Raw genomic sequence first — 14,984 nt, 5'->3', positions numbered from 1 at the left:
GAAATGTAAATTACTTAGGGGCTTAGCCTTCATGCTTCAAGCAACTAGGTAATTCAAGTAATTCAACAGAGCAAACCATAGTCTCTTGGACCAATAAGTTTTAGGGCCTGTTTGTTTGACATTTGGGGGGAAAATTAGGCTATGATTCAAAAACTTCTCAGTACTACTTCTGTACCCCTCTCTCCCTTAAAATATTCTCAGTCTTCATTCCAATCAAGAGCATGGAAATTGGGGTAGGCCTGCTTCTGGATATCTACAGTAAAGGGCACTTACCTAAACACTCTTTGAAGTAGACATAGATTTCATCTGAATTCTTCCTTTTGGTCATTATAACTAAGGGGATTATACTGTGTGGTGCTAAAATAAAAAAGTCTTTTAATTACCTACTAAAACCAAACTTCATGGATATAGTAAAGGGTTAATTTATGCCCCACAGTCCTCTCCTTTATGCCACCCTTAAAAACATTAAGTGCTCTCCAGAGGCTTGGATAAGGGGCAGAACACTCCAGCCTACCCAGCCACAAGCATGAGCACATGGTTTCCTAGGTAAGGCAGTGCCTGGATAAGACCACCCTTTGTTTATGTCTTTTTTCCTCTGGAGGAAAGTTTTGTGAGATGTCAAAAGTCAGCTAGCCTTTTGAGGACAGGATCCCCTTCCCAGGTATTTGAGCAGCAGGATATTGGCTAACAGAGAAGTGGCATCAACAACATCAACAGAAATAGAGGAAGAGTCCCTTTGGCTGTACCATGTAGAGGGGAAATGTAAAATGGCTAATTGGTAACCCTCAAAAAGAATCTGTTTGTAACTGTCCTACCAAAGCTTGAATTTTAGCCTCTCAACTTATTGTACCAATAATAATAAGTTCCTAGATTCATTCTGTTCATGCTATGACTCTTTATTGCTTAGCATTCCCTTTTTATGTGTAGGAATAAAACTTCCTGTTCCATTCCTAATTCATGTTTGTACTCTCAGTATCCGTTTTGTACTTTCCTCCTCCTTTGCTGGGGAAGACTCATTAGACTAGACATTAGACAGAGCTATTTCTTAGGAATCTGACTTGGGGCTGGAACTGAAGAACTGAGGAGCCAAGGTTACCAGTGGAAAAGACAAACAACCCCAGAGCCATGTAACCAGGGCCAGTCACAAAAGCCAGTAAAGGGGGAAGACTGACAAAGGTCACTGGCCAGCTCCCGTGGCCTCAACCTAATGGTGAACTGTGCCACCCTGCCATGAGTCCCAAAAAAGGACTAAATGCTTCTTTGACAAACCCAGAGCTAAACTTACATTCCAGGTGTCATACTTGGGATAAAGGTAATACATAAGACATTGATCCTTAATTCAGTTACCCTGAGTGGATAATTATAACACTATTGCAGTAAATGAACTATGAACTTCAACCACTGATAATTTGCATTTTATTTAGAGTAGTTAGTAGAGGCAGGTGGCACAGTGGAGAAAGCACTTGATCTTTAAGTTAGGAAGAGGCTGAGTTCCTAGCTTTAAATACATAGTAGCTGAGTGGTCCTGAGTAATCATTTAACCCCTATCTGTCTGTCTCTTCATTTATAAAATGGAAATAATAATAGTATTTACCTTAAAGGGTAAGGACCAAAGGAGATAATATTTGTAAAGCTTTTAGCAGTAACCTGGCTCATAGTAAGCGCTTAATTTTTTTTCTTTCCTTCCTTCCTTCCTTCTTAGAACAAAAGACTGAGTAAAACATAGTCTCTCAATCATATGAAAACTGATCTTGAAGTTATATATTTTGAAGGACATAATTAAGTTGGTTTTTTTTCAACAAGGTTTTGCCTATCTGCATGTCACCTGGAATTTACTATAATATAATCAATATATTCCAAGGCTATAATGTATCAAGAAGGGGTGGGATTTTCTTCATCTACAAAAAATACTTAATTTGGGAAATCTATGGGATAAATAAACAAATTATTATTTGTCAAGCATATGATTCTTTTTACAACTCAGAGAAATCAAAAGATAGTATTAACTATGATAAAAATCATTCAGGTTTATTAGCTATGATACTCAAAGTCAGTGCATGAGGAAGTTTCCAGAATTCTTTGTTTCAACTTAGCCTTGTCTTACATTCACATAGCAACTACTGCTTATCTTAATAAAGCCACTAGAGACACAACTCTGGTACAAAGGGACCTTGGAGAAATATGAATGAATGTGGCTTTTATAGAAGCTGATTAGAGAGGGTCTCGTATAACATTTTCTTCTGGATATTGGCTTGTTAGATGCAGTTACTTTCATCCTTCAGAGGATTTCTTTCGTGTGACTTGTCGAGTGCTAATATGAAGTGAGAATTCATGAATAGAGAGACCAGTGCTAACCTGAGGCTGGAGCATAATTTTACCTTGACCATAAGAATGCTTATGGAGCTAACTTTCCTCAAAAGATTGTTTTCCCATTCTTTTTTTCCTCTGTATTTCTCGTTTGTTCCTCACATTATCTTTAAAGTAGTCAATACTATAGAGATGCTCTCTGACTCCCAGTGCCCAAAGAGGGACCCCCCCCCCAAGGTTAGTGTGGTGCAACACTGATCAGTATTAACAGCAGGTAATGTAGCATTGGCTGCTGCACACTGCCGTGGAGGCCTTGACAGTTCCCTGACCCCTGTCCCCCTGCATCCTCCCTCCTCCAGCTCCCTCATATTCTGCTGCTGCCTGAACAAAACATCACATCAGCACTGTTTACTGCAGGAACCCAGCCAAGGAAGTCATAACAGGACAATAGACATATAATCTGATAACCTTGTTAGCCTGAATCAGAGCTCCTGACAAGTAGGAGAGGTTACTGAAGTGGAATAAAACTATTACAATATTTTGGACTCGAGGTATGGCCTTTCAGCTCCCCCTACCCCCACTGGAAAAATAGTAGCATTTCTTGTCCTTTTATTTAAGATTAAAACCAGGCACAAAGACATGAAACATAACAACATGTACAAGGTCAAGGTTGTCTTTTTTAAAAGAACACAAATGGAGAGAGCTGGACAAGGTCCCCTGATTTTCTTCTACTATCAAACAGCACACGATGGCTTGTTCAGTGTCCCAAGAACTCTGCCATGAAGCCTTCCTCCGTTGGAATGAGCATGGCATAACCTTCATGAGCCAAAAGGGGCAAAGGATATGGAATTAATTTGTGCAGATGATAACCAGTAATGAACTCATTTCAGATAACAGGAGGACAATAAAGGTCTATTTTCTGTTTTATTTACTTCAGACTACAAGATGTTATTTCAACATAGATCCTATTTTGCCAGGTTTGATTTGGCCCTTTTATTGCCTTCCTTAGCCCCACTTCTGCTCATACAGTGAAACTCTCCACCTTAAGAAATATGATATTAGCCTTAGTATTACATCCCCATGTCTGGAAAAATAGGATGTTAAGTATCGTATGCTGTGAAAAGGCAGGAAATTCAACGGAGCTTACATGGATTTCCACATCCATTTTCCCCACTTTCAGTTCCTGTGCTTTTATTGGTGCTCATTAAATCAATAGAGGTGGCTGGGTCATAAGAGCCCTGGGCTGGAATCCTGGAGACCAGGCTCCACCACTATCTCTATGTCCTTGAATACATCACTTAACCACTGTATGCCTCAGTTTCCTGTAACAATACAATTTATCTTATCAAGGCATTCTGGGTCTCAGGTGAATAATCCCTTCTTGTAAGCCCTCTAAAAGTAAAGGATTTTCATTTTGTTGATATTTTCCAATAGAATCATTTGATGTGTAATGATTTGGCATGACTCCTAATCCTAGTTTTTAAAAAATAAGATAATACTCCACCCTTATTTGCACACCCCTGGGATTCAGATCCTCTGAAAGATTAATGAATCCAGGCCAAGTCCATACCTGGATAGTACTTTGAACCTAGTTAAGGGATTTTTATTGTGAACATTTTGTACTGTTGTCTTTTGCTTGTCGACTCTCTTGAAGTGTCAAAAATATATATTGGCTTTTATTCTTACTTGGAAAAAAAAACATCTTTGGCAGCAGCTGAAAAATCACAATGATAAGCTGACATTTTCCTCTTATTGCATCCTTTTTTGTGGAGTATTAATAATGATAGAAGTCCAATACTACAATTAATTATGACTTTTAAAATATGAAAAGGGGTGGGAAAGACTTTGTATTCCTCCTTTCTATTTTTTGCTGGTTTTCTTTTTTTTTGCAAAACGTTTTAGTGCTAGATGAGGGGGAAGCAGAATTTAAGAGGAGTAAGCTAAGGATTATTTATTATTTGCATTCTTCTTTAATCTTCAAATGGAGATCTGGCCTTATCACTGAGGAGAGAGAGGGGCAGTTCCCTCTGCCCACCCAAAGCAACATTTGTCCATGTCTTCCCAAAAATTTGTCATAGGGGCTTCACTTAAAATTCTGGAAGGTCTTTATCTATGTCTTGATATTGTATGGATACCAATGAAGAAGACTGGCAATCCATCCATTATCTTTCACTTTTATTATGACTGACCTTTTTTTTGGGGGGGGGAGGGGTTACACATTTCTCTGATGGCATCCTGTAAGCCACCATCAAAGTGATTTTCCTAAAGCACAGGTCGGACTATGTCATTCTCTTACTTAATAAATTTCAGTGGTTCCCTATCACCTACAGGATCAAATACAAAATGCTCTATTTGACATTCAAAGCCCTTCATAACCTAGTCCCCTGCTATCTTTTTAGATCTTACTTTCTACTACATACTCTTCAATCTAGTAACACTGACCCCCTGGCTGTAAAGAAAATGACACTCATTCTGTTAGCTCTGGACATTTTTCACTGACTGTCCCCCATGCCTAGAATGCCCTTCATCCTTAACTCCACCAACCAACTACCCTGGCTCCCTTAAAAACCAAACAAAATTCTATATTTTACTGGAAGCCTTCCCCAAACCCTCTTAATTACAGTACTCTCATTTCCTATTTATCCTGTAAGTAGCTTGCTTTGTATATGCCAGGCTATAAGGTGCTTGATGAATGTTTATTGATTGATTGAGTGCCTCTCTTACAAAATTTCTCATTTCTAATGTATATACCAGCCTGTTCATGCCCACCATACACTTCTCCTCTGTCCTTTAAGTGACCTTCAACAATTAATTATTTGAGAGCTGTAGTATTCCATAGCTTAAAGCTATATATCACCAAAATAATACTGCTGTTTAAAAAAATTAGGCCTTTTCAGTTTAGTTTTAATTTAGTTTAGCTTACTTAACTTCACTTTACTTTATAGTTTGGTTTCGTTGTAGCGGGTGGGACTTGAAGTCCTTAAAAGAGCTTTGCATTCTCCCCAAACAATCTTTTTTTCATGTTCAATTCCCATTTATTGTCTCTCAGAAATATATGCAGTGATGGGCCAAAAAAACTTATGGATTTTTCCATTCAACTGTATTTGATAGCCTTAACAAAAAAGCATTCTTATTCCACTTGATTTTTCCTATGTGAAGTGATAGGCTGTACTTTTTTGTTTTGTTTTGTTTATTTATTTATTTAATATTTCCCCCAAGTTACATGTAAAAAACCACATTTTTTCATATTGATTTTTTAAAACTTTGTGTTCAAAATTTTTTTCCTCCCTCCTCACCCCTCTCTAAGAAATCAAGCAAATCAATATAAATTATACGTGTGCAGTCATGTAAAACATCTCCACATTAGTCAGGTTGTGAAAGCAAACAGATAAAATAACTTTAGAAAGAGAAACTAACAAAAAAAAATTATACTTCAATCTGTATTCATATACCATCTGTTCTTTCTCTGTAGATGGACTGCAATTTTCATACATCCTTCTGATAGCATCCTGCTCAGCATTTCTTTCACAATTAATATTACTGTATTACACTCTGTCATATTCCCTCACCTTGATATTTACTCTATTTTCTATCTTCTTTCACCCTATCCCTCCTCAAAAGTGTTTTGCTTTTTATTGCTCCCTCTGCCAATCTGCCCTTCCTTCCTTCACCCCTCCCCCCTTATCCCCTTCCCCTCCCACTTTCCCTCAGGGGAAGATAAATTACCCCACTTGAACGTGTATGTTATTCCCTCTTTGAGCCAATTCTGATGAGAGTAAGACTCACTCACTCCCCCATTCCTTCCCCACCTTCCTCTCCACTCCATAAGCTTTTTCTTGTTTCTTTTATGTGAGCTACTTTACCCAATCCACCTCTCCCTTTCCCTTTCTTCCACTGCATTCCTCTTACCACTTAACTTCATTTTAAAGATGTCATCATGGGATAGCTAGGTGACACTGTGGACAAAGCACCAGGCCTGGACCCAGGAGGCCCCAAGCCCAAATTCAGCCTCAGACATAAGCCACCCCACCCTGCCTACCCCACAAAAAAAGGATAAAAAATAAATGATTTACAGATATCATCCCTTAATATTCTACTCACACCTGTGCCCTCTAAGTATATTCCTTTCAGCTGCCCTAATACTGAGAAAGTTCTTGTGAGTTAGAAATATCTTCCCATGTAGGAATATAAACAGTCCAACCTCTTAACATCCCTCATAAGTTCTTTTTCTTGTTTACCTTTTTATGCTTCTCTAGGGTCTTGTATTTGAAAATCAAATTTTCTATTCAATTCAGGTCTTTTCATTACAAATACCTGAAAGTCCTCTTTTTTCATTGAAGTCCCATTTTTAACACTGAAAGATTATAATCAGTTTTGCTGGGTAGGTGATTCTTGGTTGTAATCCCAGTTCCTTTGCCCTCTGAAATATCATATTCCATGCTCTCTGATCCCTTAATGTAGAAGCTGCTAGAACTTGTGCTATCCTGACTGTGACTCCAAAGTACTTGAATTCCTTTTTTTTAGGTGCTTGCAATATTTTTTCCTTGACCTGGGAGCTCTGGAATTTGGCTATAATATTCCTGGAAGTTTTCATTTTGGGATCTCTTTCAGGAGGTGATTGGTGGATTCTTTCCATTTCTATTTTACCTTATGCTTCTAGAATATCAGAGCAATTTTCCCTGACAATTTCTTGGAAGATGATATCTAAGCTCTTTCCTTGGTCATGGTTTTCAGGTAGTCCAATGATTTTCATATCTTTTCTCCTGGATCTATTTTCCACGTCAGCTGTTTTTCCAAGGAGATATTTCATATTTCCCTCTATTTTTTATTCATTTGGATTTGCTTTATTGGGTCTTGATTTCTAATAAAGTCATTAGCTTCTATTTTCTCTATCCTAATTCTTAAGCAATGATTTTATTCAGAGAGTTTATGTACCTCCTTTTCCATTTGGCCAATTTGGCTTTTCAAACTGTTAACCATTTTTTCATGACCTTCCTGCAACACTCTCATTTATCTTTCCATTTTTTCTCTACCTCTATTTACTTTTCCCTCTACCTCTCTTTCTCTTCAAAGTCCTTTGTGAATGATTCCGTGCCCTGAGACCAACTTATATTTTTCTTGGAAGCTTTGGAAGTAGGAGATTAACTTTGTTATCTTCTTCTGAGAGTGTATTCTGATCTACCTTGTCACCAAAGAAACTTTTGATGATCTGCTTCTTTCTCTGCCTGCTCATCTTGCCAATCTATTTCTTGACTTTTAATTCCTTCTTAAATTGGAGCACTGGTTCCAGGATTCACTAGCTTCAGGAGGTCCCAGGTGGTACAATTTAAGGAAAGGCTCATTCTCAGCCTGCCTGGCCCATAAGTAACCATGGGCCCTCTTGCTCTTTAACCTGGAAGCAAAAATCTGATTGAAATCTGAATCTCTGGGGTCTGCAAGCTTGGCGTGCCTGTGCCCCTCCCCCATTGGGCCACTGCCATTCAAATCTTCTTCATGAGGAACACAGTAGTGCTTCTGCCTCTGCTCCTGCAAGGACCCCTACTATTTCCCCTGGCCAACCACTGGACCTCCTCACCAGTTCATGAGCCAAGTTTCAGAAGAATCTGCTAACACTGAAGATTCCAAGGCTGTGGTAGCGCAGCCTGCCTGGGGCTGGATTTTGCGGGTGCATGCTCCTCTCTCACCCTAGTATAGCAGACCTTCCCTGCAGGCCTTTGAAGAAGTCTTTGGCTGGAAAATGATCTCACTCTGTCCTTTTGTGGGTTAGGCTGCTCCAGGAGTTGTCTTATGGCATTTTTTTGGCTCCACCCCTCAATAGGCCATACTTTTTAGAGAGATTATAAACCTCATTTAAGAGCCTCTACAATGTTACAGGGCTCAATGCATTATCAGAAGTTTGTCTGTTTCTTGCCTGGCTTAATATTGATAATCAGTGGGTCAATGAGCAAAATTCTTTGTGCTGTATCATTCACATCATCCAAGATATATATATATATATATATATATATATATATATATATATATATATATATATATATATATATATATATATATATGGGAGACCCCTTATTAAAGGAAAGTCTATAAGATCTGATTTTGCTCAAATAAAATTGCATTTGATCCTTCAGAAACAATGAATTAGGATCTTGTACCCTTTACACTTTTCAGTCAATTATGTGCCTCTAAATAGGTAGTCTGTTTAAATTATTTGTGAAAGCCTCTACCTTTATCAAGTATGTTTCCAATGCATGTCTAGATTATTCTCATATAAATCTTAATGAGATGGTAAGGTAGTTAGTGATAATCTCTCGGTTACCTTTTGGGGGAAAGGTCTAAGAATGTTCCCATGCCTTTTGATGTTGCTCCTAAGCAATATACTCCATCTCCCCACTTTGGGAATTGTCACTGTCTGCCTGCCATGCCTAGAATTTTCTTCCTTCTCATCTCTACCTCCTGTCTTCCCTGGCTTCCTTCAAGTATCAACTAAAATACTGCCATAGATTAGCACCTTGAAGAGCCACAGGCCACAGTGTGGGAGCCTATATGGGAGCCGCAGCTCCTGCCACAATGAGGACATCGAAAAACTGCGCTCTCTGTTGCCCATCGATTCCTGCGTCTCATGTGTTTTTCTTTCTCCTGACCTTGAAGGCCCATCTCAGCTGTGCGCAAGCTGCTCCTGAGTACTGAACTCCATCGGGTGCAGTCCTTGGCCATCTCCTCCCAGCTGCCAATGTCTATTCCCAAAGCCCTCAAGTCTTGCTTGCATATATCTCTGTAGCAAAGCTGGGGGCATCCAGCAGGTCTTTGGCCTGAGGCTAACTCACCATAGAGTAGGTCTTTAGGAATGCACCTGTCTTGCATGTGGTGCACATGACCGAGCCAGCATAGCCATCTTTGTTTCAGTAGCATGTAGATGCTCGGAAGTTGCATGCGTTGGAGCACTTCTGTGTTGGTGATCCTATCTGACCAAGATATGCCAAGGATGTGCCTAAGGCAGTGCAGGTGGAAGCTGTTAAGCTTCTTCTCTTGTCTAGTATACATAGTCCATGTTTTGCTGCCATACAGTAAGGTACTCAGGACACATGCTCTATAGACAGCAAATTTGGTTCGTCTTGTCAGTTTACTGTTTGCCCAGACACGCTTGGCAAGCTTAACCATAGTTGAAGTAGCTTTCCCAATCCCCTGATTGATCTCGGAATCAAGTGACAAATTGTTAAAATACTCTAAGAAACATTTCCTGATCCATCTGATTTCCAATGACTTCCCCTTCCCACTTATATATGTGTATGTGTATGCACATATTTGTATATGTATAATATATACATGTGTATGTATGTGTGCTAGCAGAGGCTTTTAAATAAGGTTCACAATCACTCTGAAAAGAAGAATGTATCTCTCCACATAAGAAAAATGAAGTGGAGTAAGTATGCCCTTTTTTTTATTCAAATCTATGACATGTAGTTGGACAAAAAAACCCATAGAATTGGTTGATCCATCAATACATATATTTTAGATAGACACTATAAATGGACCATGAGCTGAAAGCAGAATTAAAAAGGAAAAAGAGCAGGCCAGATTGTTTAAGGAAAGGGATATGGTCTTTTAAATGATTCCCAAGTCCTGTTCCACCCCACCCCACCCCCAACCTAAACAAAACAAAACAAAACAAAGGCCTATCTTTTTAACAGTAGTCTTATTTTGGTGTTATATTGCTTCAAGTTATGGAATAACATAGCTTTCATCCACAGACATACACACACACACACACACACACACACAGAAATAACTTTTACATAGTTATTTTGCATTAGATTGTGAACTCTCCTTGAAGCCAGAGACTGTTGTTTACCTTTCTTTATATCTTCAGTGCTTGCCACAAAGTAGGGATTTAATCAATCTTTATTGACTGACTTCCCTCTTCCAAATATCTTGAGAATCAATCCTTCAAAGCCTTCAAAACTGTGTCACTCCCTGAATAAACTTCTCTCTGTATCTAATTGGCCCAGCTCAACTATTATTCCCACTTTTGCTTTTTTCAGTGCCATTTTCACTACCTCATGCAGGATACCCAGAACTGTGATATCAGAGGCTAAATATGATGACTTCATTGTCCTTGATGGCAATAAGTATTGGTTATAAAAATATTTTTCAAATCTTTAGGCAAGTCAGTTATTTGCTGGTCAGTTTCCTCATCTGGGAAGATGGATAAATTGGACTTACTGACAATTAAAGTCTCTTTCAGATCTGAATCTATATTCTTATGCACTCTCATATCTCTCATTAGACTGAAACAGAAAAGGAAATGTTTGCCATTATTCATTCCTTTGGGTTAATGCTTCTAAGGCCTCTATTAAAATGCAAATGTTATCTTGGATATATGCAAATGTTATAATGAATTTTCACCCATTATTACCTGAACCTGATCAGATTGGCTTTTCAGTTATGTAGTGACCCTGAGAGACTAGGGGCACCAAAAAGGTAATTTTGATGTTGACTAAAAAAAAAAAAACAAATCATTGGCTCTTCAAGGAAGACAAATTCAGATTTGGCAGGAGGGTTTAATATTCTAGAGTTACTGAGTCTCGGTGTAGTTGACAAAGGCTAGAACTAGGGGTAAAAATGTAAATTAATAGGTCAAAGAATAAAATAAAGGAACAGCAAAGGCAAACTTCATATTTTTCACAATTCATATGTTTACCCAGGGTAATCCCTAAATAGAGTAATACTTTATGATACTTATCATATGGTTGGCTTAGTCCCCAAAGAAGAGACTGTAGAGAATTTTTCTCTCTTTCTTTATGTAAGGACATCAAATATGCTCGACATTACAATCTACCTTTATGTAGACATTGTTATTTAGTCCCACTAATAAAAATGTGTCCATAGCTTTCACAGTCCTTGGAAGGTTCGCTTAGTCTCCTTCTAATAGTGGTAAAATGAGTCACTCCTGCCTTCAGTTTTTAAATCAAATCTAGAGTTGAAAAGAATTTATAAATATTTCCAGCTAGAAAAATTATAAATTTCAAATAGAAGGAATTTTACATACCTCATAAAGGTATTATCTGTCAATGAAATTTAACTATCTAGCTACCTCTCAGGAGCCTAGCCATTAAAATAATCAGGACTTCCTAAATGGCCTTATTTGAAGTTCCCTTGTCTCCAGGCTTTTTCTGGAATGTTCCATCCTATGGCTTGAATGTTCTATCTTCTCACCTCTAACTCTTTCTTTGTCTCCCTAGCTTCCTTTAAAACTCAGTTAAAGTCCTACCATCTATAAGAGGCCTTTCTTCTTCCCTTGAGCTTCTAGCACCCTCCTCTCTCAGATTACCTTCCATCTATTTTGTAAATACCTTGTAGGTACCTAGTCATCTATGTATTGTCTCTCCCATTAGAATATATACTTCTTGGGGCAGCTAGGTGGTGCAGTGGATAAAGCACTGGCCCTGGATTCGAGAGGACCTGAGTTCAAACCTGGCCTCAGACACTTGATACTTACTAGCTGTGTGACCCTGGGCAAGTCACTTAACCCCAATTGCCTCAAAAAAAAAAAAGAATATATACTTTTTAATGATGAAAACTGTTTTTGCCTTTTTTTTATTTCCCCAGAATTTAACAAAGTGCCCAGGACATTATGAATACATAATAAATATGTGTTGACTGAATGGAATAAAAGGAACCCCCTGGGTATACATTAGCCCCACTAAAACACCAGACTTAACAAAGGCAGCCTAATCTATGTAATCCAGCATCAATCTGAACTGCTTAATGCAAAAAAAAATAACTTTCATATGACACTTGGGACACAACAAATAGCCTCCTAGACATTATGTGATGAATTGTCCCTCCTTCCCAAATTTGGGGTTCAATCATTCTTTTAAGAAGAATGAACTATTTTGGTCACAATACTATGATCCCAAAGAAAATGTCTGAGGACAACCTATGAACCAAGCTTGAAAGCAAACAAGTGAGGATATACTTAATAATTAGAATAAAAGAAAAATGCAGAAGCAAAACAACTATGAACTGAAAAAGATGCCAATTCTCATAGATCCTGAGGTTTAGAACTGGAAAGAACCTTAGAGTCTAAAAGCCCATTTTGCATAAGGACACTTTTTATATTGTAGCTTGAATCCTAAATAGGTAATATAAATTAGAAAAATATTATTACTAAAAGCAGTAATAATAATTAACAGTTCCCTAGCCCTTTAAGGTTTACAAAGTACTTTACATATATTATCTCATTTGACCCTCACAACTTTTTGAGATGGATGCTGTTACTATCCTCATTTTACAGATAAGAAACTGAAGTCCAAGCAGGAATTAATTACACATTTGTTCAGTTGTTTTTCAGTCCTGTCTGACTCTTCATGACCCCATTTGGGATTTTCTTGGCAAAGATATTGGAGTGGTTTCTCATTTCTTTCTCCAGCTCATTTTACAGATGAGGAAACTGAGGCAAACAAGGTCAACTTGCCCAGGATCACATAGCTAGTAAGTGTCCAAGGCCAAATTTGAACTCAAGGAGACTTTTCCTGACTCAGGCCCTGAACTCTCTCCACTCTACCACCAAGCTGGCCTAACAGCATTAGCAACACCTTAATAACTTGCTCTAAAAATATAATCAGACTATACAGAGGATACACTGTACCAGGGAAATAGCTATTTTTTTAATCTTCTTAGTCACACCCTTTCCCTTAGAAATACAATAGTTTTAGAACTCTTTAAGAAGGAACATCCCAGTTGCTTCATTGAATGTTTCATTGCACAACAGAACATGGTGAGCATTGCCATGGGTTGTGCCACATTGGACCTGACCATGCCTTTCTGCAGCACCTTCACTGCCTTCTTCACCAGGGCCTTCGACTAGATCCAGATGGCATCCATCTCTGAGAGCAACATCAACCTGTGTGTCTTGCACTGTGACATGTCCATCAATGAAGATGGGCCTTCTCAGATGGCCCTTGAAGATCTTGCCATGTTCTGGAGCATTCCTAATGGGACAGTCTTTAACCTGAGTGATGCTGTGGCTACTGAGAAAGCAGTAGAATTAGCTGACAACACTAAGGGCATCTGTTTCATAAGGACCAGTTGCCCAGAAAATGTAATCATTTACACCAACAATGAAAACTTCCAGGTTGGCCAGGCTAAGGTGGTCCTAAAGAGCAAGGATGGCTAGATGACTGATTGGAGCTGGGTGACCTTCCATGAAGCCTTGGAAGCTACTGAGCAACTGAAGAAAGAAAAGATCAACATCCGAGTGCTTTATCCCTTTACCATCAAGCCCTTGGATAAGAAGCTCATCCTTGACAGCACCCATGCAACTCATGGCCGCATCTTGACTGTGGAAGACCATTACTATGAGGGTGGCATAGGAGAGGCTGTGGCTGCTGCCACAGTGAGTGAACCTGGCATTACCATTACCAACTTGGCAGTTGCCAGCATCCCCAGAAGCAGGAATTCAGCATAACTGCTGATGATATTTGGCATCAACAAGGATGCCATTGTTCAAGCTGTCAAGGTGGCCTTGTCTAAAGTCTAAAATGCCTGCTGATGCTTCCAGACCAAAACAAGGGGGTAGAGAAGAGAGAGAGAAACATTCTTGTAAGTTTGAATAGATTAAGTACCTTTTTGGTTCTACTGAGGATCAATTGAAAATAAAAAAATATTTTAAAAAAGAAATACAATAGTTTTAAAATAGTAGTATCTAAATATTTTTGTGTGGCCACTGGTAAGTCAGAAAAAGATGGATGTAAAAATAAATTGAACGTATTCTCATAAACAAAAATTAATCAAGAAATTCAGACCAAATTCTGGATATTTGGTGGTAGAATGGGGAAAAAAGATAAAGGATTCCTGCCTCTACATGAGAAAGCAACAAAGGCCTCAGAACCACAAACATGGTATCACCCCACACACATTTCTGTCAGAGTTACTTGCTCTAAAATGACATAATTTCACGCACAGCCCATTTATTTAACATTTATTAAATACTACAAGCAATGTACTTTTCCAAACAGTTATTGTAATAAGTACAAAGTTGTACAACAACATTCAACAAAACATTCATTAAATATCTATATTGTTGTTGTTATTGTTCATCCTTCGGTTTCAAAGAGAACCAATGGCATCACAGGATGATGTCTTGACTTCCTAGTGAATTGGATTTAAGTGAGAGATGCACAAAATCAACCGCCTCACTCTCTCTTCTAGAGTGATCAATGTCTAGTGGCAAGACAGAAGTCAAGATGACCAACAATGGCTAGGAATGCAATGGATGACCTTTGTGTCTTCAATGTCTTCCCATGCTCTAAGCACTCTACGGTGCTTGCTTTCAATCACCTTCATGGCTGTTGGAACAAATTATTCTCATTTGTCCACTCTCCCAGGGGAATTATTCACATGCTTAGGGTGGACATCCCCCTAATTCACCGACAGGGTTGAGGCCTGTCAGTTACCCTCTCAACCAAGTCTACCAAGGTCTGCCAAGAAGTTTTTACAAGTGTGTGACTGCTTCACATCTACAACTTCTTGTAGCTACAGGTGAGAACAGGATGATAGGTGGACACTAAAAGTGAATGAGCAGGCTTGAAAAGGGCTGGGCAAGCCCTCACACCAGAGGTATTGGTCTTCCCTGAACACCCTATATATCCTAAGTATACATGAAGTAATGATTCTTA

General features: G+C 38.7%; 1 pseudogene; it reads left to right on the top strand.

The window, feature by feature from the left end:
• Positions 1-3,055: 3,055 nt before the first annotated feature.
• On the top strand, positions 3,056-13,846 carry LOC122747492 (annotated as a pseudogene).
• The last annotated feature ends 1,138 nt before the right edge of the window (positions 13,847-14,984 follow it).

The sequence above is a fragment of the Dromiciops gliroides genome, chromosome 3 (genome assembly GCF_019393635.1).
Source record: "Dromiciops gliroides isolate mDroGli1 chromosome 3, mDroGli1.pri, whole genome shotgun sequence".
Taxonomy (NCBI): Eukaryota; Metazoa; Chordata; class Mammalia; order Microbiotheria; family Microbiotheriidae; genus Dromiciops; species Dromiciops gliroides.
This window is presented reverse-complemented; position numbering and strand designations above follow the sequence as displayed.